This window comes from Callithrix jacchus, chromosome 8 (assembly GCF_049354715.1).
Source record: "Callithrix jacchus isolate 240 chromosome 8, calJac240_pri, whole genome shotgun sequence".
Lineage (NCBI taxonomy): Eukaryota > Metazoa > Chordata > Mammalia > Primates > Cebidae > Callithrix > Callithrix jacchus.
This window is the reverse complement of record NC_133509.1, coordinates 112,116,476-112,140,394: the sequence shown is the minus strand read 5'-3', so window position 1 is coordinate 112,140,394 and position 23,919 is coordinate 112,116,476. Positions and strand designations below refer to the sequence as shown.

Here is a 23,919-nt window from a genome sequence, read left to right as displayed (position 1 = left end):
ACAAAGAAAGCTGTAATGAACATCTTTGTGTTTTCTTGTTTGTTTTGAGTCAGTGTCATACTCTGTTGCCCAGGCTGGAGGACAGTGGTATGATCCCAGCTCACTGCAGCCTCAACCTCCTGGGCTCAAGCGATCCTTCCACCTCTGCCTCTCAAGTAGCTGGGACCATAGGTGCCCACCATCATGCCTGGCTGATTTTTTAGTTTTTGTAGAGATGAAGTCTTACTTTATTCCCTAGTCTGGTCTCAAACTACTGGGCTTAGGTGATCCACCTGCTCAGCTTCCCAAAGCGCTGGGATTACAGCTGTGAGCTGTAGAGACAGGGTTTCTCCATGATAGTACCTGGAGTTGACCAGGCTGGTCTCGAACTGCCGACCTCAAGTGATCCACCTGCCTTGGCCTCCCAAAGTAGTGGGATTATAGGCATGAGCCACCGTGCCCGGCCTGACTCTGTATCTTTGTGCACATATGTGAGGCCGGCTAGAGGATATCCCTGGGTCAAAACTTATGTGAACCTAACATTCCAGTAGATATTGTCAAGTTGCCCTGCAATGAGGGGGAACCTGTTAGCTCTGCCCCAGCAACTCATGAGGGTGCCTGTTTTTCTCCACCCTCACACAGTGTGGATTATCAGGCCTTTAGATTTTGACAGTGAGTTTAAAAATGGTATTTTGTTTCAATTTGTAATTCAGTTGTCAAAAAGGACAGACATGTTTTCATGTTTATTGACTGATTGACCTTTGCACTTATTTTTCCATGAATTGTCTGCTGCTTCTGTCCTTTCTAATTTGACTTATTGATTTTTTAAGTTTTTCTAAATTATGGCAATTAACTTCTTGTCCCGTGTATTGCAAAATGTCATTTGACTTTATTTACGGCAGCCTTTGGACTTGCTTAAAAAGCCTTTCCCATTTGAGAATCATGAAAATATTTGTCCATCTTTTCCACTTATATTGTTGAAGGTTTCTTCTTCTTCTTCTCCTTCTCATTCTTCCTCTTCCTCCTCTTCTTCTTCTCCTTCTTCCTCCTCTTCCTCTTTCATCTTCATCTTATTCTTTTTTGAGACAGGGTCTCACTCTATGGCCCAGGCTGGAGCACAGTGACACAATCATAGCTCACTGTGGCCTTGGACTCCTGGGCTCAAGTGACTCTCCTGCCTCAGCCACCGAGTAGCTGCAACACTGGGCTTTTTTCTTTCTTTTTAAAATATCTTTGCCACCTCTAGAATTTATTTTGGTGTAGGGATTGTGGTAGGACACAGCTTTATTATTGTTTTCAAAGGGCTGCATAGTTGTACTAAAGTCATGTTTGAATAATCCATTTCCTACTCCCCAACCCAAAATCCTCCCTCTAAATTCAAAATCCCAATTTGACTATGTGAAAAGATGGATACAAAGAGCATAAACTCAGAGTCAAGTGCTTGGCTCAAATTTCCACTCTACTGGACCTTTTTAAGAAGTTTTTCTAAATTAAGGCAATTAACTTCTCGTCGTGTGTATTGCTTACTGTCATTCATCTCTTTTGCCTACCCTTTCTGTGGCTCAGATTCCTCATGTAAAAATGGAGATAACAATAATGCCAACTGCATGGAGTTATTATGAAGATTAAATGAGTTATTACAGCTAAAGTGTATAGAAAGATACAAATAATATACGCTGCCCACAAGAGGCTCACCTTAGAAGTAAAGGCTCACATAGGTGGAAAGTGAAAGGATGAAAAAAGTTATTCCATGCAAATGTAACCAAAAGAAAGCAAGGATGGCCGTATTTATATCAGTCAAAAGCTGCCAGGAAAGACAAAGGAGGCTATTACATAATGATAAAGGTCAATTCACCAGGAATATATAACAATTATAAATATATATGCACCTAACAGCAGAGCACCCAAATATACAAAGCAATATTGACAAATAATAATTGGAGATTTCAGTTCTCCTTTTAATAATGGATAGAACAACCAGGCAGAAGATCAATAAGAAAATGGAGAACCTGAACAATATACTACAGACCAATTGGGCCTAACAGGCATATGCAAAAGACTCCTCTAAACAGCAGCAGAATATACATGATCTCAAGCACATATGGAACATTCTCCAGGATAGATCACGGTACAGGACAGATCCTTTACCTGTAGACTAAGCTAGAGGCTTTACCTGTAGATTAGCCTACAGGTAAAGGATAGGACAGTGGCCACGAAAGGGACCTACTATATGATGGTGATTACTTTTATTATTGCATATTAAGTGCGCTCTGTTTATCAATCTGTGAAGCAGTTCCATCATTTGACAAATATCTATTACTATGTGTCAGGCCCTGTTCCAAGTGCCAGGGAATCAAGAATGAAGGGGCAGTCTTAAGAGCTGCTCCTGCCACCTCTACTTAGGCTTAGTACTGGTTATTTTAGCAATTTTACTAATATTTTAAATCTCTTCCATTGTATTTAAAAGGAGGCTAATGCTTACATACAGGCAAGGTATACATTTTTGTTTCTAATAGTTATTACTGATCATGTTGGTATATTGTTTTATTATTTCTATTTTTTTTTCAGTTGACAATTTTGTTGTTTTTTCTCCAGGTGGTCAATCTTATCGCCTACAATTTTGATAAATTTAGCACTTTTAAAACATATATTTTCAAAATTTCTGTTGGCTTGTACTTATAGAGCAGTGTTAAAGAATTACAGTAGTGCTGATCATTCTTTCCTTGTGTGTCTGAATACGCATGCACACACAAGCACACACAGGCATATACAAAATCATGTTAAGCAATATCCATCTATTCCTATGAAATAGGAGTTAACATCAGAGACATGTTGAGTTTTTTCAAATGCATTTTAGACATTTTTTTGCACTTATGAGGTTGCTTATATGATTTTTTTTTTTTTAGAGGCAGGGTTTCACTGTGTTGACCAGGCTGGTCTCGAACTCCTGACCTCAAGTGATCCACCCACCTCGGCCTCCCAAAGTGCTGGGATTACAGGCATAAGCCACTTCGCCCGGCAGCTTATATGACTTTTTATTTCTTTTGAGCTTTTAGTTCAAAAGAGCTGTTAATTACATGAACAGCTTTCTGCTGTGGAGTCTATATTTGTGGAATACAGCCCCACTGGCTTGTGGTAGATTCATTTTTTTAACAGAATGCTGTGTGAGTGCATTTACCGCTATTTAAGAATTTTGCACCACTATTCATAAGATTTTTAAGTTATTTTTCTCTTTTTTGTGCTATTTTTGTCAAGGTTTGGTATCCATATTGTTCGGACTACATAGAATAATTTAGAATCTCTCCTTCTCTGTGATTTGGTGTCATTGGTGCATTTTAATAATATGGCATTATCTGTGCCTTGGAGGTTTCATAGAAACGAGAAGCTATCTAAATCTTAGTTTTTTTTTGGAGAAGAATGTTATGAAAACTCAGTTTTTTCAGTGATTATTGGTTTACCGGGATTTTCTACTTCTCCTGAGGTCAAATTGATGATATACATTTTCCCAGAAAATCATCAGTTTCAGCTGGTTTTCAACTGGATTTATATATGGCCAAATACAGTACCAATCATCATAATAATAATTCTTTCTATTTTCTCTGTATCAGCAGCTATCTCCCCATTTTAATGTTCAATTTTGTATATTTGCCTCAATCCTCTCCTAACCCCCATTAGATTATCTCATCTCTAAAAAATCATAAAATGACACATGATTTCCCCCCCCAGGAACCTATTTACTATGTATACAACTCAGAAATAGAAGGGCTGAAATCAGAGAATGGAATGAGGGGGAGGCAGAGGGACAGTCAGTCAACAAACATTTCAGAAGTGCAAAGAGCCGGCACAGGTATTCCTTGGCTTTAAGCACCGACAACTGTTATCCCAACTCCCCCACCGCAGTGAAACCTGCCAGCTCCCTGCGTCCTTCATACCCAGCCCTCACCTCCTCTTGGACCCTTTCCTGACTCCCCAGGGAGATGTGGGGGGAGGGCACCTTTCCATCCACATCTCAGATTACTTTTCTTCAACTTTGAAAAATTCATTTAAACCAACCGAATTAACAAACGTAAACATTCTGTCATTTTTGCTTCCGCTGTTCTTTGTTAAATGAAGTGTTACAAGTCAGAAGTCCTTCCTTTCCCCCTTCAGCCTCAGCTTCTTCTCCCTCCAAGGCACCACAGGCATGAGCTTGGTAGGCATTGCAACAGAAATCAGTAAATCCATAAATCACAGCTAGTACTGTTTTGTGATTTTTATGAAAATTAAATTTTCAGCCAGGCACAGTGGCTCACACCTGTAACCCCAGCATGTTTGGAGGCCCAGGTGGGCGGGTAACTTAAGCCCAGGAGTTCAAGACCAGGCTGGGAAACATAGCAAAACCCCATCTCTACAAAAAATACAAAAAAAAAAAAAAAAAAAAAAGAAATTTAGCCGGGTGTGGTGGCATGCACCTATATTCTCAGCTACTTGGGAACCTGAAGTGGAAGGATTGCTTGAGGCTGAGAGGTCGAGGCAGCAGTGAGTCAAGATCGCACCACCACTCCCCTCTAGCCCGGGCAACAGAGCAAGACTCTGTCTCAAAAAGAAGAAAAGGAAAAAAAAGAAAATTCAGTTTTCACTAATGGTATTGTTTTGCAATTTCCTTTTTTTTGCAGCATTGTTTTTGAAATTTACTTACGTTAATACAGAATGTATCTGTATGTGTCTGTACATTTATATCAGCTTTGCTAAACTATAATTTATATAAAATAAAATTCCCCAATCACACATAGTTTAACTGTTGCATTGTATTGCAGGTTTTTTGGTTTTCTTTTGTTTTATATTTTGAGATGAAGTCTCACACTGTCGCCTGGGCTGGAGTGCAATGGCGAGATCTCGGCTTACTGCAGTCTCTCCCTCCCAGGTTCACATGATTCTACTGTCTCAGCCTCCTGAGTAGCTTGGATTACAGGCACACACCACCACACCCAGATAATTTTTTCTATTTTTAGTAGAGATGCGGTTTCACTATGTTGGCCAGACTGGTCTCGGACTCCTGACCTTGTAATCTGCCCACCTTGGTCTCCCAAAGTGCTGGGATTACAGGTGTGAGCCACCGCACCTGGCCCCAGTATCACAGTTTTAATCATTATTCTATTATTGCAGATATTGAGGTCTCTTTTTTTTTTTTTTTTCTGTTTGGTCACCCAGGCTATAGTGCAGTGGCACAATCATAGCTCACTGAAACCTCAAACTCCTGGACTCAAGCAATCCTCCCACCTCAGCCTCCCAAGAAGTTGGGACTACAGGTACACACCACCCCACTTGACTAACTTTTTTTTTAGTAGATACAAGGTCTTGCTATGTTGTCCAGGCTGGTCTTGAACTCCTGGGCTCAAGCAATCCTCCCACCTGGGCCTCCCAAGGTGCTGGGATTACAGGCATGAGCCACAGCATTGAGCCAAGACCTTTTTTTTGCATTTTAAGCATTTCTGCCCTAGATACCCTTGGAGCTGTTTCCTTATGCACATGTGTAAGGTTCTCTAGGTAATGTACACCTAGATGTGAAACCACTGGTCATAAAGCATACACGTTCAGTTTTACTAGCCCTTACCAGAATGTCTTCCGGAGCTTTGTACTTCTATTTTCACAGAATGTTATTATTTTTCTCAAGCTATTGTCACTAAGCCATTTCATTGTTTACCCACCCCCTTCCCCAGGAATTACTGGAGGGCGTATGTGATTGGCACTCAACAAACACTTGATAAGTGAAAGGATGAGCTCACTCTCTAGCAGAAGAGATAGACTCAGTGTGTTAAGGGCATTCAAGGCAGTTGAGATCTCATCTGGCCGAGATCCAGGAAGGGCTTCATCAGGGAGATAGCATTTGAATTGGTCTTTGAAGGGAAGGAAGACTGAACAGATGAGGATAGGGATAACAGCAAGGACTGGGATGGGGAGGGGTGGTGGCTCAGACCGTCCCGGGCACATTCGATTTGCCAGAGCAATGGTTCTTAGCTGAGCTGGGGTGAGATGGGGCAGAAAAGCTAGGCATGTGTATTCTGTAAAAACTTCAAGGGCATCTGACACCCGCCCCCACCACCACCACCACAAATAACCCTTGAGTGGGAGCATAGCGTGTAGGAAGGGAGCCTCACTGGAGAAGGCAGGTGGGGCTTACTCCAAGATGAGCCTTCAATGGCAGGCTCTGGGCCAGAGTGGACTCAAAAGTCACTCCCAGGGGCGGTAGGCAGAGTAACAGGGACACCTGGGATAGGGCTAGATTGGAAAGCCTGCTCTTCCCAATCGCTTCCCCTTCTCTGTTTCTGGGAACAGATCAGGGCTGCTCTGGCGAGGGTTCCCTCCTCAGCCACACAGGAGGGTGCTGGGACTGGGGCTCCTTCTGCTCCTCCACTTGGCAGCTCTGTGACCCAGGCCAGGGGCTTCCTGTCCCTTGCTCCATGCAGCACAAGCTGCATGTATGTGCCTGGCCCAGGGCCCCAAGGAGCCCCTCCATGGAGCATGGGGCCTGGGCCTGGCTAGGCCAGGTCCCCTTCCTTTGCTTTGGCTTAGCCCCTTGGGACCTGGGTCGGGGTGGGGTGGGAATCCTAGCCTTCCACTTTCTCTGTTCCCATGACATGAGTTGTCCTTCAACAGAACCCGCTTCTGGGCGCCCTGCCCAGAGTGGAGGGGAAAGGGAGAAATGCACAACCTTCTCTTCCAAGTCCTTTTGTCTCAAGCAACTTCAGCAAAACCACCAGCCCCAGCAGTAGGAGGTGAGCTCAGGATGTGTCAGCTGTGCTTGGGAGGACAGCGCATAGACGACTCCCCTGGACACAGACCGGCCATGGCTCCTGTTTGGATTCTGCTGCTTTGGTTTGTGAGTGCGGTTGCGGCTGTCACAACCTCTCAAGCCACAGCTTTCTCATCTATTGAGCGGGCGACTCAGACCTGCTTTCTCTCCCAAGGCATGGAGAGGATTAAAAAGTAATGACAGGGAATGTGAGGCTGCTGAGTGGCTCCAGGGCCTCAAGCCAGGCTCACTGCTCAGGCTGTGGTTCTTCTGGTACCTGAGAAAGTCTTCCCAAGCCAGGCCTAGCTGACATGCCTGGGCACATGAGGCCCCAGCCAAGGAGAAATCCTTGGTCCAGCAACAGCTTATTCATTGTATGAAAGGACACTCCCTGCCCATACCAAACACACACACACACACACACACACACACACACACCCCCTCTGGTTCTGAGAAGACTCCCCCTCTGCCAGGTCCTCAGGGACTGAAGCCTTTTTGTTTGTTTTGCTTTGTTTTTTTGAGACAGGGTCTCGCTCTGTTGTCTGGGCTAGTGTGCGGTGGTGCAATCACAGCTCACTGCAGCCTCAACCTTCTGGCCTCAAGTGATCCTTGCACCTCAGCCTCTTGAGTAGCTGAAACCACAGGCCTAGTTAATTTTTTTACTTTTTTGTAGAGGCAGGGTCTTTCTGTGTTGCCCAGGTTGGTCTTGAACTCCTGGGTTCAAGCGATCCTCCCTCCTTGACCTCCCAAAGTGCTGGGATTATAGGCATGAGCCACCACGCATGGCCTGAAGCCTTTTTGAAGGGGACAGTTCAGTTGTAATAGTGCCTGGAGCAGCTCACACTGTGGGTCAGCCATTGTTTAATATTGGTGTAACCAAAAAGCATGGTCTGGCTGGGCGTGGTGGCTCATTCCTGTAATCCCAGCACTTTGGGATACTGGGGCGGGCAGATCATCTGAAGTCAGGAGTTCGACACCAGCCTGGTCAAAATGGCAAAACCTTGTTTCTACCAAAAATACAAAGAAATTAGCCAGATGTGTTGGAGCACGCCTATAATCCCAGCTATTCGGGAGGCTAAGGCAGGAGAATCGCTTGAACCTGGGAGGTGGAGGTTACAGTGAGCCAAGATAGTGCCACTGCACTCCACTGTGGGCAACAGAACAAGACTATTTAAAAAAAAAACATGGTCGCCATCCCAGAGGTTCCTGGACAGCCAGCCACTCAGCAGACAGAGAGACCAGCAAATGGAAAAGAAGGGGACTCCTGGTCACCAGGCACTATGCTAGGCACTTTTCTGCTTCCTCCCATCCATCCTCCCAGTGGCTCTGCGTGGTGGGGATTCACCATGCTGCAAACAAAGGACTTGTGGAAGTGAAGTAAGCAGGTAATGAAACGGGTGGAAAGGTAGCTCCCGAGTGCTCCCGCAGAAAGCGTGTCCATGTGTGACAGGTCCTCTGTGCTCCCATGCCCCCATCAAAGCAGGACTGATTTCCCCATAGGGCCCTAGGTATGTGCTCCATTGCCCTCTGTAGTGTTTCTGGCCTATGCCAAAATCACTGCCACTCAGACATCCCAAGGCAATGAGGCCTCAATACCCAAAACCCAACAGACAGCCGTATCCCAGAGGACTGGCCATAGCTCCATCTCGCCCATCTATCTCTCCGAAGACCCTAGGGTCACTTGCTCTTTTACTGGGACCCCATGGCCTGAGGCCAGTATGCACCTGGCTGAGCACAACTCTGAGAAGACTCAGCCAGAGTAAGAAGAAGGCTTCTGTCTCCAGGACCTTCCTTGGCCAGGCCACTAAGTAACGGGGAGGAGACAGTTTGGTTTCCTGCTGGAAGCTGGCCTGGTCTTTCTGCCTCTGATCCTCTAAGAACACCAGAGGCCCTAGCTTGGCAGGAATGAAGGCCTACAGGCACAGGGCTGGGCATGACTCACCCACCTCCAGCCCAGCTCTTCCCATCTCGAGGGTGCTCATGTCAAACAGCAGAGTGAAAGGCTGGAAGAAGCAGAAGGTGGGAGCCTAGGACATTTGGATCCTAGTCCTGGCTTTCTAAGCAGATCTATGCTTCAGTTTCCCTTTGGGGAGCATTACTAATGAGTAGGAGGAGGCAGGAGGTGAAAGTGAGGCACCCCTTCCCCATCTACCCGGCCTCTGCAAGTCTCAGCACCAGCCCCAGGGGTGCTGGCAAGGAACGTGGCAGCTTGAGTACTTATCCTGCCCTAGAAACACAGAACATGGAGTCCTGGCCACACACTGTTCTTCTTCAGAGCCACCTTCGGTTGGGCCTGAGTAATGCAGACAGATCTAGAGCAAGGACACACCATACTTCATGAGCTGCCCACGTTCTCATCTCAGCTCCTCCTGTAACCCTACCTTGCAGGAGTTGCACCAGCCAACTCATGGGCAAAAATGTGGAGTTCCATTTACACCACCCATGCTGATGTGTAAGCTGTGAAAACCACTGCTCTCCACGAGAGGGAAGAAGAATGAACATCGGGGCCCCACCTCATGCAAAACAAGGCACTAAAAGCTGCTGATCTCACTGGAAGCTGAGCACTTCCTCTAAGCACTTTCATTACAGCCTTTCCCCATGTGAGCCTGCTCATGGTCTGAGCACCACGTGGGTTCCGGCAAACTGGACGCTCTGTGCAAAGAGCTCCCAGCACTGTATGCCCATTATCTTTATGGTTCTCCCACCAGCCGCTTCCCAGGAAGAATCAGAACAGAGTTCGTGGGATTTGAGAGTCGAGGCAGTGGGGAGGATACAGGGCTGTAAGACACTCCACTGTGCCATCGCTTCTTGGCCTTTCGGCTAAGATCAAGTGGAACCTCCTCTGTGCCACTAGACACCTGCATTTTATCGGGGTGAACATCCTGTTAAATATGTGAAATACCATGGGCAGCTGGGTGTCGGGGGAGGAAACTCCTCAAGGCCCCAAACACTACTTGAAGTGGGCTGGGGAGGGCTGACCAGCCTTCCCAGCCTAGAAGGATGGCCTACACTGGCCACAGAGGAAGAGGGTATCCGCTGAAGAAGAAACAACCATGCTTCCCCCATCGAGGCAGGAAACAGATGGCTTCCACCTAGACCGGAGACTCCAGGAATAATACTTCCCATTGACAAGTTTCCAAAGCCCTCTCACCCATCTGGAGAAGGTGTTTTCATGCATAGCTATCAGGTAGAGAAGCTGAGGGCAGAGTGCCAGCCAATAGAGGCACTTGGTCCAGGCTCTCTGCTCTTTAAGTCTGGTTCTCATTCATAACCCAGGGGGCCTCTCTGAGGCCTGACCCTGTCTCTGCTAGCTGGAGCGATGCATACCACCAGCTTCCTGGGACATGAGGCCCTGGCCTTCTTTCTGGAAAAGGGGACCCCAGCAACAGAGCTGAACATGTGGTTCCCCTCCAGTAGGTTGGATCCTCTCCTCTCTGGCATCGTTCTGTCACCCCACAAGCAGCTGGTTCCCATCTGGTTTACTGGGAACCCCATTGCTTCCCACAGGTCACCCCAGTAGCTCCTGGTGGTCATCATGCAGTCCAAGCCTCCTGTGAAGCCATCAGGGGCCAGCTTCAGGGGCGCTGTGCTCAGAGGGTATCTGAAAAGGAGCAACTCATGAGCCAGGCATATGGCAACTGCTTTCACTTGGAGTAAACAGAGGATGGGGTGGGGTGCTGGCCCGAACCCCACAATTGGAGATGCTGTCAGGGAGATACTGAAGTCCCTTTACCTGTGGATCCACTCCCTGGCACAGCTGCTGGCACTAGGGCAGAGGGATGTCTGCTTTTGGCTCCAGGAGGCCCATAGAAATTGTGTCTCCCCTGTGCGGGCATGGTGGGAATGTAACCAAAAGACTTCATTTCCCCTCTTCAAGCTGCTTCCTTCCCAAGGTAACTAGAAAACATATCTTAAAAGTGGAGAAAATGCTGTTGCTGTCCCCTGTCACCACTTTCCTCCACACCTGTCAGGAGGCCCTCCCAGCCTCAGCTTCTCAGTGCTGGGACTGTGGGGTGTGAGGAGAAGATGGCAAGAGGCCCCTCCAGTCTGCCCTTTGGTGGCTGGGGAGTCAGGAGACCTGCCTAGAGGTAAGAATCCTGGAGAACTCACTCCACCCTCCATGCCTCAGTTTTCTCATCTGGCTCCGGCTCTAATCTATTATCGCTCTCTCCTTGCCTCAGTTTCCCTCCAGGGAAGGGCATCTGTACCAGGGAGAAGAACAAGGTGAATTCACTTCTAAGGGCAAAGTTCACTTCTAAGGGCAATAGATGGACTGTAGCCCATTTCTCCCAGGGACAGGGGCCGGAGAGAGATGGAGGATGAGATGATAACAGAGTGGGGATGAGAGATGGAAAGTATGTCTTCCCAGAGCTGCAGGAGTTGAAGGAGAAAGTTCATTTCCTCCTCCCCCTCAGCATGGGCCTTTCTCCCCTCAAAGCCAACTCTCATTCTTTCCTTGAACCTACTCATACCCCCACTGCTCAGATGAGTGTTTTTCATGAGCAATTTTCTCCTGTCCCCACACAATCTAATTCCTGCTCACACTTATGACACCCTAGAGCCCCATGAAGAAGTTGCAACTCCCTCTATTCTCAGGGATGAGGAAATGGGGTGCTGGGGTTGGGGGAGGACCAGGGGTCTACAGAGGAAGAAGGGCCCCTGCCCCTCCAGAGAGCATTCAATGAAGGCAGTGCCTGGAAGCCAGCTCTGTAGGGCCTGCTCAGTGACCTTGGTCAAGCCCCAGCACCCCTGGGTCTCAGTTTCCCCAGGAGCTTCATCCAAACACAACGTGTCTTTCTCAAGGCCAGGGCGAGTAGGGAGGCAAGAGCCTTTCTTTGAAAGCACATGGGGAAAAGGTGGCACCGTTCCCCTGGGGGCCCAGGAGCCCAGCCCGCCCAGCAGCAGCGCAGCAGTGACGTTGTCATAACCCATAGCGGCAGAGCAGGCTGCCCCCTCCCGTCCCAGCCTAGAGAGTGGGCGGCAGAGCCCCGGGGAATCCCTGGGTGGGAGTGAGGGTGGCCCAGAGCGGTAACTCCCACCTGGCTGTCAGGCAGGAGACTGGGGACCCCCGGGCAAGCCTCCTACCCACCTCCATACCCTACCCAGTGAAGACCGGTCTGCTAAAGCCACGCCCTCCCGGGTGGGCTGCTCAGGCCACCCTTTCCTGGGTACCAGCTAGAGACAGCCAGCGTGGCAAGGGACTGTGGCGCAGTCTCCCCTACCCCCATCCCTCCGAATGCAAGGTCTCAGAAAGCTGAGAAACAAGCAATCCTTCCCCGCCCCCTCCCCGTGCGGGACCTGCATCCTGAGCCCCTTCTCCTAGCCCGACCAGCCCCGGTCACTGCACCCGCGTCGCGTGCTCACCACATCTGCGTCCTCAGCACTCGGCCCCAGCCCCAGGCTCGGCGCTCAGGCCGCCAGGCTATGGTGACAGGCTCCACGCTCCCCACCTGGGAGGAGACTGCCAGCGGGTCCTCCTCCTCGCCGGCCGGGCGAAGCCAGCCCCACCTGGCAAGGGACTGTCAGCAAATTCCCCTCTGCATCACAGCGGGAGAGGCATCTAGACACCTCCCGAGCAGGGGCCAACCTTGGCCCCGCCCCAAAGCTGCTCTGACCCGCCGGGGAACCCAGGCTGGAGGATGCTACGCGAAGACCCAGGCTCCGCCTCAGAGACCCTGCCGCTAACCAGGAACCATCTGCAAATTACTATCTCAAACGCACAAGGCTGCCGGTCCCTGGCTCCAGCCTGCTCCAGCTCCCCTGATGCATTGGGCCTTGGCAGCTCCTTTGCCACCTCCCCTGCCCTCTCTCAGGCATGTCCCCTTTCCCAGTCTTCTTAGTCCCATCAGCCAGAAGCAAGAAAAGCCATCCCACTCACACAAAGGTAGCGCTCTACCTCGTCCAAGGACCAGGTCCTGGCACCAACCCAGTGGCTGGTACCCAGTTGCCACCCAGGCCCCTTCTTCCCCAGCAAAGGAGCAATCTACATTTGGCCACAGCCCCACCCGGGAGGCCCAGGGGAGTTGGCTGGGCCATTTCCAGTTTGCAGTGGGCCATACTCCTGCAGGTCTCAGAGTTTCATCAAAGTCCTGGCCACTCTGCTACAGACCCTGGTGTTGACCCTGAGGACAGGTGCCAGTGTTTGCAACCCCTAAAGATCAGTGTGCAAAACAAGGGGCAGTAGTAAACAGCCTCTCCCTCCCAGGCAGGGCCTAGGCACATTTATGTCATAGTCATTATCGGGCACTTGCAGTTCAGTAGCTAACTGGGGAGGAGCCACCGCCCAACCCTCTCTGAAAGTGACTCCCTTTCACCAGTTAGGGCTGTTAGCAATATGATAAGAAGGCCATAGAGGAAGCCGTGTGAACTCAAGGTCATGAGGTGCGAGAGCAGGGGGTCAAAGGCTGGTAATGCTTTCATGGGTTGACTTCCCCATAACCAGCAGCACAGCACCCCCTTCCACACAACCCCGCCAAGATGGCACACCCTGGTCATCTCCCTCTTTCCTTGACCCCCCGGTTCTCATGACCCAACCACCCCACGAAGACCCAAGGGTGAGCCACATAGACAGATTCTGCCGAAGTCTATTCATTACATACTCACTAACCCACTCATTCTTTTATCTTTTTCATTCATGGGACAGGAAGGCTTTGACCATCTCTTCTGCAGTGGCAGCAGGGCAGCAGGGTCTAGGTTCTAGCCCCAGCTCAGTGGCTATCACGCTGTGCAACCCTGGGTAGCTCACTTGAGCTCTCTTTGTTTTTCCTGCTCATCTGTAATTCTGAGAGGGCTGGGCTAGTTGGGGTCTCAGACCCCTCCCTCTGCCGTGACACTTTTATTCTCCTCTTCCAGGATAAAGGCTGGTCAGTACCAAGACAAACCAGATCAATATAGAGTAGTGCTGGGAACGCTAGCTGCCTGTGTTCGGTCCTAGCTGGGCCACATAAATGTGGAACTTAACCTCTCTGTGCTTCATTGTGGTTTTTTGCATATGGAAAATGGGGGAAACAATAATCATAAACTTAAAGGGTGATTATGAAGATTAAATGAAATACTGTATACAAAATAAATGCTCTGCAAATATTCATTGTTGTTGCTCTAGTTACGCCATTCAGTCTGGTGGGACAGCATAGATTCTTAACAAAAGCAGTTTGTTTTTTCCTTCTCTGCTTCATCATCACAGAAGCTGTTGTTAAGCCCGTACCCAAACCACTCCAGCTCCTAGAGGAAAAACCTGATAAGCATCAAGGATGTGCGCAAAGGGTGGTCAGGCACCGTGGCTCACGCCTGTAATCCCAGCACCTTGGGAGGCCGAGGCGGGCAGATGACTTGAGGTCAGGAGTTTGAGACCAGCCTGGCCAACATGATAAAACCCTGTCTCTACTAAAAATACAAAAATTAGTCAGTGTGGTGGTGGGCACCTGTAATCCCAGTTACTTGGGAGGCTGAGGCAGGAGAATCACTGGAACCCAGGAGGTGGAGGTTGCAGTGAGCTGAGATGGCACCATTGCACTCCAGCCTGGGTGACAGAGCAAGACTCCATCTCAAAAGAGAGACAGAGAGAGAGAGAGAGATAGGTGTGGTGGCTCACACCTATAATCCCAGCTCCTCAGGAGGCTGAGGCAGGAGGATTTCTTGGGTCCAGGAGGTTGAGACCAGCCTGACCAATATAGAGAGATCTACATGAGAAAGGGGAGGGAAGGGGAGGGGAGGAGAGTAGAGGGGGGGATGGGAAGAAAAGGGAGGAGAACCCAAACCCGTGGAGATGCCAGGTGGGCTGTGGTGGTGAAAGAGGTGACCCCAATGTCCCAACCAACCACCTAGATGAGTGTCAGGCTTGTAGAAGGTTCTCAATAAAGGTGAATGGGGATGAATAACTGAGGCTTTCAAAAGAAAGGCCCTTCTGGCCTGTGGCACTGAAAACACTGATCACACTCTCACTCGTGCCTTTGGCCTGAGTTGTCAAATCTGAAATATTATGCCTGTTATTGTCTTCATGACTGCGTTGTTAACCTCCAATGTCTTGTCTAGGAACATAATCCAGAACAATAAAAAAGAAACAAAAGGACTCTGAGTATCCCTCACAGGTGGAACTGTCTGATAAAGTCAGGGGCTTGTTTGGCAGATCACCTTGTGTCTTCAGTTGGAGCTCACCTTCATTTACTCCACACAAAATTTCAACAGATCCGGAGTGGCAGAGATGGCTAAGAACCCCCATACCTTTTCTTTCCCTCTTCCTTTTTACAGTAGAGCTCCCAAGTTTAAAACCTGGATATATGACTTCCCTACTACAGACCACATGTCCCAGAACCCCTCGCAGCCAGGTGGAGCTATGAACTAAGTCCTGGCCAGTAAGACGTGAGTGGAAGTAATAGGTTTCATTTCTGGGCCACATCCTGGAAAGGAAGCTGGCTGTTCTCTACTTCCTCTTTCCCCTTTGTGAAAACTGGGATGTGGATAGAGGGTGGAGGGGAGGGCAGCCTTGATGATGCTGACCAGGACACCTCCCTGGAGATGGCCAAGTATCAAGGCAGGAAGAACCTGAGTCACAAGATGACCTGGAGAAGTACCCAGCTGACCCCCTTGCATTTTTCCATGGAGAGCAATAACCTTGTAAAGTCACTATTATCTGGTCTCTGTTGCAGCAGCTGAACCAATAGCCTAAAGGATAAGCCTACTTCCTGATTTTCAAACCCACAGCAGATGAGCAGGGGCGTGTTAGGAGAAAGGACTTATAAGAAAGCAAGTACAGTGAAAAGGGCAAAAGTCAAGAGCAAGAGAAGAGACAACAGTGTTTACAATAGCAAAGACCTGGAACCAACCCAAATGCCCATCGATGATAGACTGGACAGGGAAAATGTGGCACATATACACCATGGAATATTATGCAGCCATCAAAAACGATGAGTTTGTGTCCTTTGTAGGGACATGGATGAACCTGGAGACCATCATTCTCAGCAAACTGACACAAGAAAAGAAAATGAAATACCGCATGTTCTCACTCATAGGCAGGTGTTGAACAATGAGAACACATGGACACAGGAAGGGGAGCATCACACACTGGGGTCTGTTGGGAAGAATAGGGGAGGGAACCCAGCGGGTGGGGAGGGATAGCATGGGGAGAAATGCCAGATATAGGTGAAGGGGAGGAAGGCAGCAAATCACACTGCCACGTGTGTACCTATGCAACTATCTTGCATGTTCTTCACATGTACCCCAAAACCTAAAATGCAATAAAAATAAAATAAAATAAAGTAAAAACAACTTAGGAGTTTGGGGCCATTTAGCATAAGGTCATTCCAACAGGCCTTGAAGGCATCATTGTATCACAAGGTAGTTGTGGAACTGTGCATCACTAGAAGTCATTGACCAAATATTTTATTTTAAAGGAAAGCACCTGTATATTTAGAAAGTATTTCCAATCAAAAGTGGTTAAAATGGAATAAAGTTTGTATATTGGGGGAGAAACCTTCAACATCTGGAAAACCCAGTCATCCAAAATGATCTCTTTCCTCAATGGTCAGAAATCAGAGATTAGAGTCATTTATATTTACCGTCTCCCTCATTAGATTATAAATCCTTTTACAGTCAGATTATGTCTCCTTTTTCTTTTAATTTTTAATATGGAGCATTGTGCCTTGACTCAATAAATACTCTCTGATGGCTTTGGGGATGAAGTCTATGTGACCTTGGGTGACAGAGCATAGGAAGTTCCCACTAGCTGATTTGAAACACAGATGCCTCCTCGACTTAGGGCGATGGTGTTACATCCTGACAGATCCATCATAAACAGAGAAAAGCATAAGTTGAAAATGCATTTAATCCACCTGATATGGTTTGACTGTGTCCCCACTCAAATATTGTGAATTGTAGTTCACATAATCCCCATATGTCATGGGAGGGACCTGGTGGGAGGTAACTGACCATGCTGTTCTTGTGATAATGACAGACTTCTCAAGAGACCCGATGGTTTTATAAGGAGCATTTTCCCCTTTTACTCAGCACTTCTTTTCCTGCTGCCATATGAAGAAGGATGTGTTTGCTTCCCCTTCTGCCATGATTGTAAGTTTCCCGAAGCCTCCCCAGCCATGCTGAACTGTGAGTCAATTAAACCTCTTTTCTTTTCCTTTTTCTTTTTTTTAAGACAGAGTCTCACTCTGTCACCAGAATGGAGTACAGTGGTGTAATCTCGGCTCACTGCAACCTCCACCTCCTGGGTTCAAGAGATTACCCTGCCTCAGCCTCCAGGAGTAGCTAAGACTACAGGTGTCTGTCACCATGTCAGGCTAATTTTTTGTAGCTTAGCAGAGATGGGATTTCACCATGATGGTCAGGATGGTCTCGATCTCCTGACCTCATGATCCGCCCACCTCGGCCTCCCATAGTGCTGGGATTACAGGCATGAGCCACCGCACCACCTGGCCTTAACCTCTTTTCTTTATAAATTAACAAGTCTTGAGTATGTCTTTATTAGCAGCATGAGGACAGACTAACACACCACCTAATCTACCAAACATCATAGCTTAACTTAACCTACCTTAAATATGCTCAGAATACTGACATTAACTTAAAATTGGGCAAAATCCTCTAACACAAAGCCTATTGTATAATAAAATGTTGTGTTAGGTAGCATTGTGTCAGATGATTTTATTTACTGAATACTGAAATTGAAAAATATAGTAGTTAGATGGATACTTAAAAGTATGATTTCTTCTGGATGCATATTGCTTTTGCACCATCTTAAAGTCAAAAAATTGTAAGTAGAATCATTGTAAGTTGGACTGCCTGTATTGATCAGTGAAATTGCTGAGATCTTAAACCAGCCCAGTTAACAACTGCAGGGACACAGCCCTCATAGTTTTGAGCCTATAGTGGCCCTGGGAACTTGCCTCTGTTATTTAGAAATAATTTTATCATAAACTCTTGATCTCACAAAGACCTACACACTCAAGAATGCACATTGCAGAATTGTTTGTAATTGCAAAAACAACAATAACAACAACAAAAAACCTCACAACTGTGCAGAGCCTACACAAATGTACATGGCTTTTCTGTAGTACCCAGGTGAGATGTTCAGGAAAATTCAAAATGAGAGAGAAAAGGCAGGTAGTGACAGTCACACACCAGTGTCCCTATCACCCCAAGGCCTGGTGCTGGGCGAGGCTGCTAGGCAGAGGGTAAGCAGGGGGCCATGGTCTTGGAGATGATGGGAGTCAGACCACAGGTTTTACTGTAGGACCCAGAATAGAAACATATGTCACTGACAGGGACAGTATTTTCAAGGCAGAACCAAGACTCTGTTTGTACTTTAAGTGGCAAGCCACATACTCTAGGGAATCCCTGATCCCAAGAGCCAAATAAAAACTCTCTAAGAAAGTGGATTCATTTTGGGAGTTCAGGCTTCTATCACATGCTCTAATCTGCCTTTCCAGACAGAACAAAATTTGATTTTTTGTGCAGAAAGTAGTGGGGAAATGTATTGAAATGGAAAACCATTTTTCAGTGTCCTCTGCCTAACCAGACACAGGGTTGTGGATTTCTAGGGAGAAGACGACTTCAGGCTTAGGTCTAGATACACAGCACTGTCCCTACTTGGAAGCTGGCATTCCCCAGTGGAGGAGTCAGGCCCTATGATCACTGAGCCCTGACACAGCAGAGAATCCAGGCCTCCCTTCTTCTGGGGCAACCCTGGCCCCTCTGCCCTCTCTTACCCCTGGCCTCAGGCCAGGCCCCACTCACCAAGGCCCCACCAGGTGGGTAGTCTTAGCCAGCAGCAATCTCTTCTTCTTCTCCCCTAGAAGAAGGGAAATTCACAACTGGTAGGAGGTCATTGTTATCCATAGCTAACAGCCTCTACCACTTAATGATAATGGAAACTTCTGGGTGGGTGAGGTCAGAAGCAGGTGTTGATGACATCACAAAAGAAACTGACAGTTCCCTGTTGTGCTGTGACTCTGTGATTCTGGTATCATTTCTTTACCCAGAGTTGAGCTCAGCTGAGCATTTTCAGACAGATCTGGGGGTTGAAGGCGGCACGGCCTCACCTCAACTCTAACTTGAGCCTGGCTGATACCCTGCAGGATTAGATCCTTAAAGAATACATGGGTCCTGCTGGGCATGGTGGCTCATGCCTGTAATCCCAGCACTTTAGGAGGCCAAGGCAGGCAGATCATAAGCTCAAGAGATTGAGACCACTGTGGCCAACATGGTGAAACAGTCTCTACTAAAAATACAAAAATTAGCTGGGCATAGTGGCGCACACCTGTAGTCCCAGCTACTTGGGAGGCTGATGCCGGAGAATCACTTGAACCTGGGAGGCAGAGGTTGCAGTGAGCCGAGATCACGCCACTGCACTCCAGCCTGGTGACAGAGCAAGACTCCATCTAAAAAAACAAAAAATGGGTTTTGCATTGATATTTTATTGAGGCTATAGAACTCCCTTGCTCCCCCAAGCTATTCATGAGGCAGAAATATGGGTTTCTTCTGGGTGACAAAGTGAAGAGCTCCTCTTCAGGACCTCACGTCCAGGCTCTTGAAATCAGCTCTGTTATACTCCTTCCTCTGGGAATTGGAGTCTGTTTTCAGTAATGAACCTTTTCTTGTTGTATAAGCTTTATTAACTTTGTGAAATATAATATACAAAGAAGCATATACCATACACAAATGAGCACTATAATGAATAATCATAAAGCAAACACTTGTGTAGAGACACTATTTAAGTTGAGAAATAGAACATTATCACCAGAAGTTTCCCTATATTGTTTCTCAACCCACCCCTTCCTTTTCCAGTCCCTCCCTGCACAGAGAGAGCCCTATCCTGAATTCAGTGGCAATCTTTCCTTGCATTGCTTAGTACTTTTACCACCTGATTATTCATTCTTAATATAGTTTGGTCTGTATTTTAAGTGTACATTGATAGAATTATAGTATAAATATACTTTCATGTTGGGCTGTTAAAACTCAATTTTTTTTTTGAGATGAAGTTTTACTCTTGTTGCCCAGGCTAGAGTGCAATGGCACAATCTCAGCTCACTGCAACCTTCACCTCCAGTTTTAAGGGATTCTCTTGCCTCGGCCTCCCAGGTAGCTGAGATTACAGACATATGCCTGCAAGCCCGGCTAATTTTTATATTTTTAGTAGAGATGAGGTTTCACCCTATTGGCCAGGCTGGTCTCGAACTCCTGATCTCAGGTAATCCACTCGCCTCAGCCTCCCAAAGTGCTGGGATTACAGCCACGAGCCACCATTCCCGGCCTCAACGTTGTATTTTTAAGATTCACCCACATTGTTGTATGCAGTTGGAGCTCATTCATTGTCATTGCTCTTTTGTTTGTGCCATAAATTAATCCTGGTTTGTTTGGCATTTGTTTTTATTTCCAGTTTTTTATTAGTGAGTGCTATGATTTAAATGTTTTTGTCTCTAAAATTAATTAATTGAAAAATATAGGCTGGGTGTGGTGGCTCACTCCTATAATTCCAGCACTTTGAGAGGCTGAGACCAGCAGATTGCTTGAATGTAGGAGTTTGAGATCAGCCTGAGCAACATAGTGAGACTCCATCTGTAAAAAAATACAAAAATTAGCTGGGCCTGGTGGCATGCACCTGTGGTCCTAGCTACTCTGGAAGCTGAGGTGAAAGGATTGCTTGAGCCTGGGAGGCAGAAGTTGCAGTGAGCCAAGATCACACCACTGGACTCCAGCCTGGGTGACAGAGTGAGACCCTGTCTCAAAAAAAAAAAAAAAAGAAAGAAAGAACATGGACACAGGGAAGGGAGCATCATTGGGGTCTGTTGGTAGGAACTAGGGGAGGGACAGCGGTGGATAGGGAGTTGGGGAGGGATAACATGAGGAGAAATGCCAGATATAGGTGACAGGGATGGAGGCAGCAAACCACATTGCCATGTGTGTACCTATGCAACAATCCTGCATGTTCTGCACATGTACCCCAAAAGCTAAAGTGCAATAAAATATAAAAAAAAGAAAGAAAAGGAAAAGAAAAAGATGGTAAAGCAAGGAATCATTTTAAACTGCTCCAGAGCATAGAAATATAAATAAAATGTCCATATTGTTTTATACGAAGCCCATATAACGCCGAAACAATATACAACAACGATTTCACACAAAAATTATTTCTTAAAAATGTTTTTGGTTGATGGGGTCTTAAGATGGCTGCTGGGCGGCTGCTTCCTGACAGAAGGGAAGATGTTGAGTGGACTGCTACCTCCTGGCCTAAATGAAAGTGATGCCGAGTCAGACTCTGAAGATGAAGCTGCATTGGAGGACTCTGGACTCAACTTACAGGAAGTTAAAGCGGATGAGAGCACCAGAAAAGCAGAGATCATAGATTTCTCAATAGATGAACCAAAAACTGAAACAGAGTCAAATGTGAATGCCTAAGAAGAATGTGCTTCTGGAACTCCCTTAGGTATGTGGAAGTGAACAGTCCTCAAACGCAACCCAGTGGAAGGAGCTTACTCAGTACTTTTGAGTCAATGATAGGTTTGACGGCCCCCTCCAATCCCCCATTAAAAGGAAAAATGTTGAGAAGGCCCCGAAAAGAGGATAGAGCAGGCTGTGGAGGAGTGAATATTGAGAAGGCTGAGGAACCAGCTAGCTATTCGAGAGCTTGGTGTAAAAATTGCCAAAGCAGTTGCCTGCCACAACTTTGTAAAAGCCAAAAAGGGAGGCTAAAAATTCACAGGCTGCCCCCAAAAAGGAGAAACTTGCATGGGGGTTTGAAGCAAAGAAGAGATGGGAAACCAAAAGCAACATGGGATATGTGTCACCTGCCAGAGTGCTTTAAGACATTTGTAGACTCAAATGCTCAATTTACCAAGAACGTTTTCCTGCCTATGTTAAATATATCAGAACATTGATAGCACTAGAAAAAAAATAAGCATAAAATTTGGGAATTTGATGATCAGCTCTTTTCAATCTTCCGCTAAGGACTTTGTCCTATTGAAGTAAATAAAATGAAGCATTCTGTTATTTGTATAAGAAATGTAAGAAAAAATATAGAAAAAAAGGATAGGATTTTATTCATTTATTTGTATAAACCCACAGTATAGAAACAGTTTTGCTGCTTTTCATTCATTTGGTTTAGCATAGCCAATGAGCATCTTGTACTTTCTTTTCTTTTCTTTTTGAGACAGACTCCGCTCACTGTGTCACCCAGGCTACAGTGCATTGGCATGGTCTTGGGTAACTGCAACCACTGTCTCCTGGGTTCAAGTGATTCTCATGCCTCAGCCTCCTGAGTAGCTGGGATTACAGGCAGGTGCCACCATGCCTGCCTAATTTCTCTTTGCATGTTTAGCGGAGACAGGGTTTTGCCATGTTGGTTAGGCTGGTCCTGGCCTCATATGATCCACCTGCCTCGGCCTCCCTGAGTGCTGGGATTACAGGCATGAGTGATCGTGCTGGCCTTGTACTTTCTCCTCTGTACCCAGTATAACTACACGGTTATTGGAACTGTGTTTTTAACATTGATAATTGTCTATAATGGGTTAGTCATAAGTGCCAAAATGTTTCAGTTGATACTGTTTTTACAAATGACTTGACCTTAATGTCATGAAAGTAGTTACTGATTTTTTTAATTGAAGGCAGTAGACTTGATATTTCAGAATTGCACAGTAAAAGCAATTTACTAGTTTTTGTGTACTTTCAGATAAACTGTTACAATAAAGAAAGGGAAGAATGTTTAAAAAAATTTTTTTTCCATCATGGTTACTGCCTGAGCAAGTTGGAGCTGTGGGTGAGGCTTCCCTGGAATAGGGACAGGTTGCTTCCAGATGGTTCTGATACACCTCATTCTGCAGCCCTCCTTTTCATACTCCAGCCCCGTAAGAAACATATGGTATGGATGTAGTATTGGGAAAACTTCCTCTTCTCTTCTTTAGACTTGCTTCCTCACTTTTTTTTTTTTTAAAGCAAAGGGTATTATTTATTTATTTATTTTGAGAAAAAGTCTTGCTCTTGTCACCCAAGCTGGAGTGCAATGGCATGATCCCAACTCACTGCAACCTCTGCCTCCTGGGTTCAGGTGATTCTCCTGCCTCCGCCTCCCAAGTAGCTGGGATTACAGGTGCCCACCACCACACCTGGCTAGTTTTTGTATTTTTGGTAGAGACAGGGTTTCGCCATGTTGGCCAGGCTGGTTTTGAACTCCTGACCTCGTGATCCACCCGCCTCAGCCTCCCAAAGTGCTGGGATTACAGGCATGAGCCACCATGCCTGGCTGCTTCCTCACTTTTTTACTACTTTGATCAGTATCACTGTAACATGGCAGCTGCCTCTGAGGTGTCAGTCATTCTCCTTCAGTTCACTGAAGGAGATATATAAAAAATAATACCCTTTGCTTTAAAACCGTGGAGGTCAGGAGGCAATGGGATAGAACATTAAAAGGACTGAAAGAAAAACAGCTGTCAGTCTAGAATGCTATATCCAGCAAAATTATCCCTCTGGAATGAACTAGAAATTAAGAAATTTCAAAGTAAAAACAGAGAGTTTGTCACTAGTGCCCTACAAGAAATGCTAAAGGGGTTTCATGCTTAAATGAAAGGACAGTCAGCGTAATTTGATTCCACATAAAGAAATAGAGAACACTGGTAAAGGTAAAGATAAAAGTCAGTATAAATGTGTTTTTGGCCTGTATCTCTTCTTTTTCCCGTATTATTTGAAAGGCAACTATATAAATAAAAATTGTTGATATAAATCTATGCTGATAGGCACAAATGTGTAAAGATGGAATCCGACAAGAGCAACATAAAGATGAGGGTAGAACTATATAGTAGCAAAGTTTTTATCCAAAAACTATTAATCTAAAGTAGATTGTTAGAAATTAAATGTTAATTTTAATCATCAGGACAACCACTATAAAACTAACTAAAAGTATATAGTAAAAGAAAAGATGAGGAATATAGTATATTAGAAAATATGAGTCAGGCATGGTGGCTCTCACCTATAATCTCAGTACTTTGGGAGGCTGAGGTGGGTGAATCATTTGAGCTCAGGAGTTCAAGACCTGCCTGGGCAATATGGCAAAATCCCACCTCTACAAAAATACAGACATGAATACAGCATGGTGGTGTGTACCTGTAGTCTCAGCTACTTGGGAGGTTGAGGCAGAAGGATCACTTGAGCCTGGGAGGTGAAGATTTCAGTGAGCC

The 23,919-nt window shown here is 46.5% G+C and overlaps 1 protein-coding gene and 1 pseudogene across 9 annotated transcripts in view; one reads left to right on the top strand and one right to left on the bottom strand.

Moving 5' to 3' along the window:
• TMEM63C (transmembrane protein 63C) overlaps positions 1 to 23,919 on the bottom strand; it is a 115,143-nt gene that overhangs the window by 66,125 nt on the left and 25,099 nt on the right. For 5 of the 9 annotated variants that reach the window (XM_078335504.1, XM_035261147.3, XM_035261145.3 and 2 more), the window contains exon 1: positions 12,116 to 12,217. The exons of 3 other annotated variants lie outside the window; for them this stretch is intronic. The gene's annotated coding sequence lies outside the window, so the exon portion shown is untranslated. Of the gene's footprint in view, positions 1 to 12,115; positions 12,218 to 18,490; positions 18,623 to 23,919 lie in introns of those variants that run through there. One more of the 9 variants, XM_035261148.3, reaches the window with a different exon arrangement.
• Positions 20,954 to 21,554, top strand: LOC118144995 (protein FAM204A pseudogene; annotated as a pseudogene).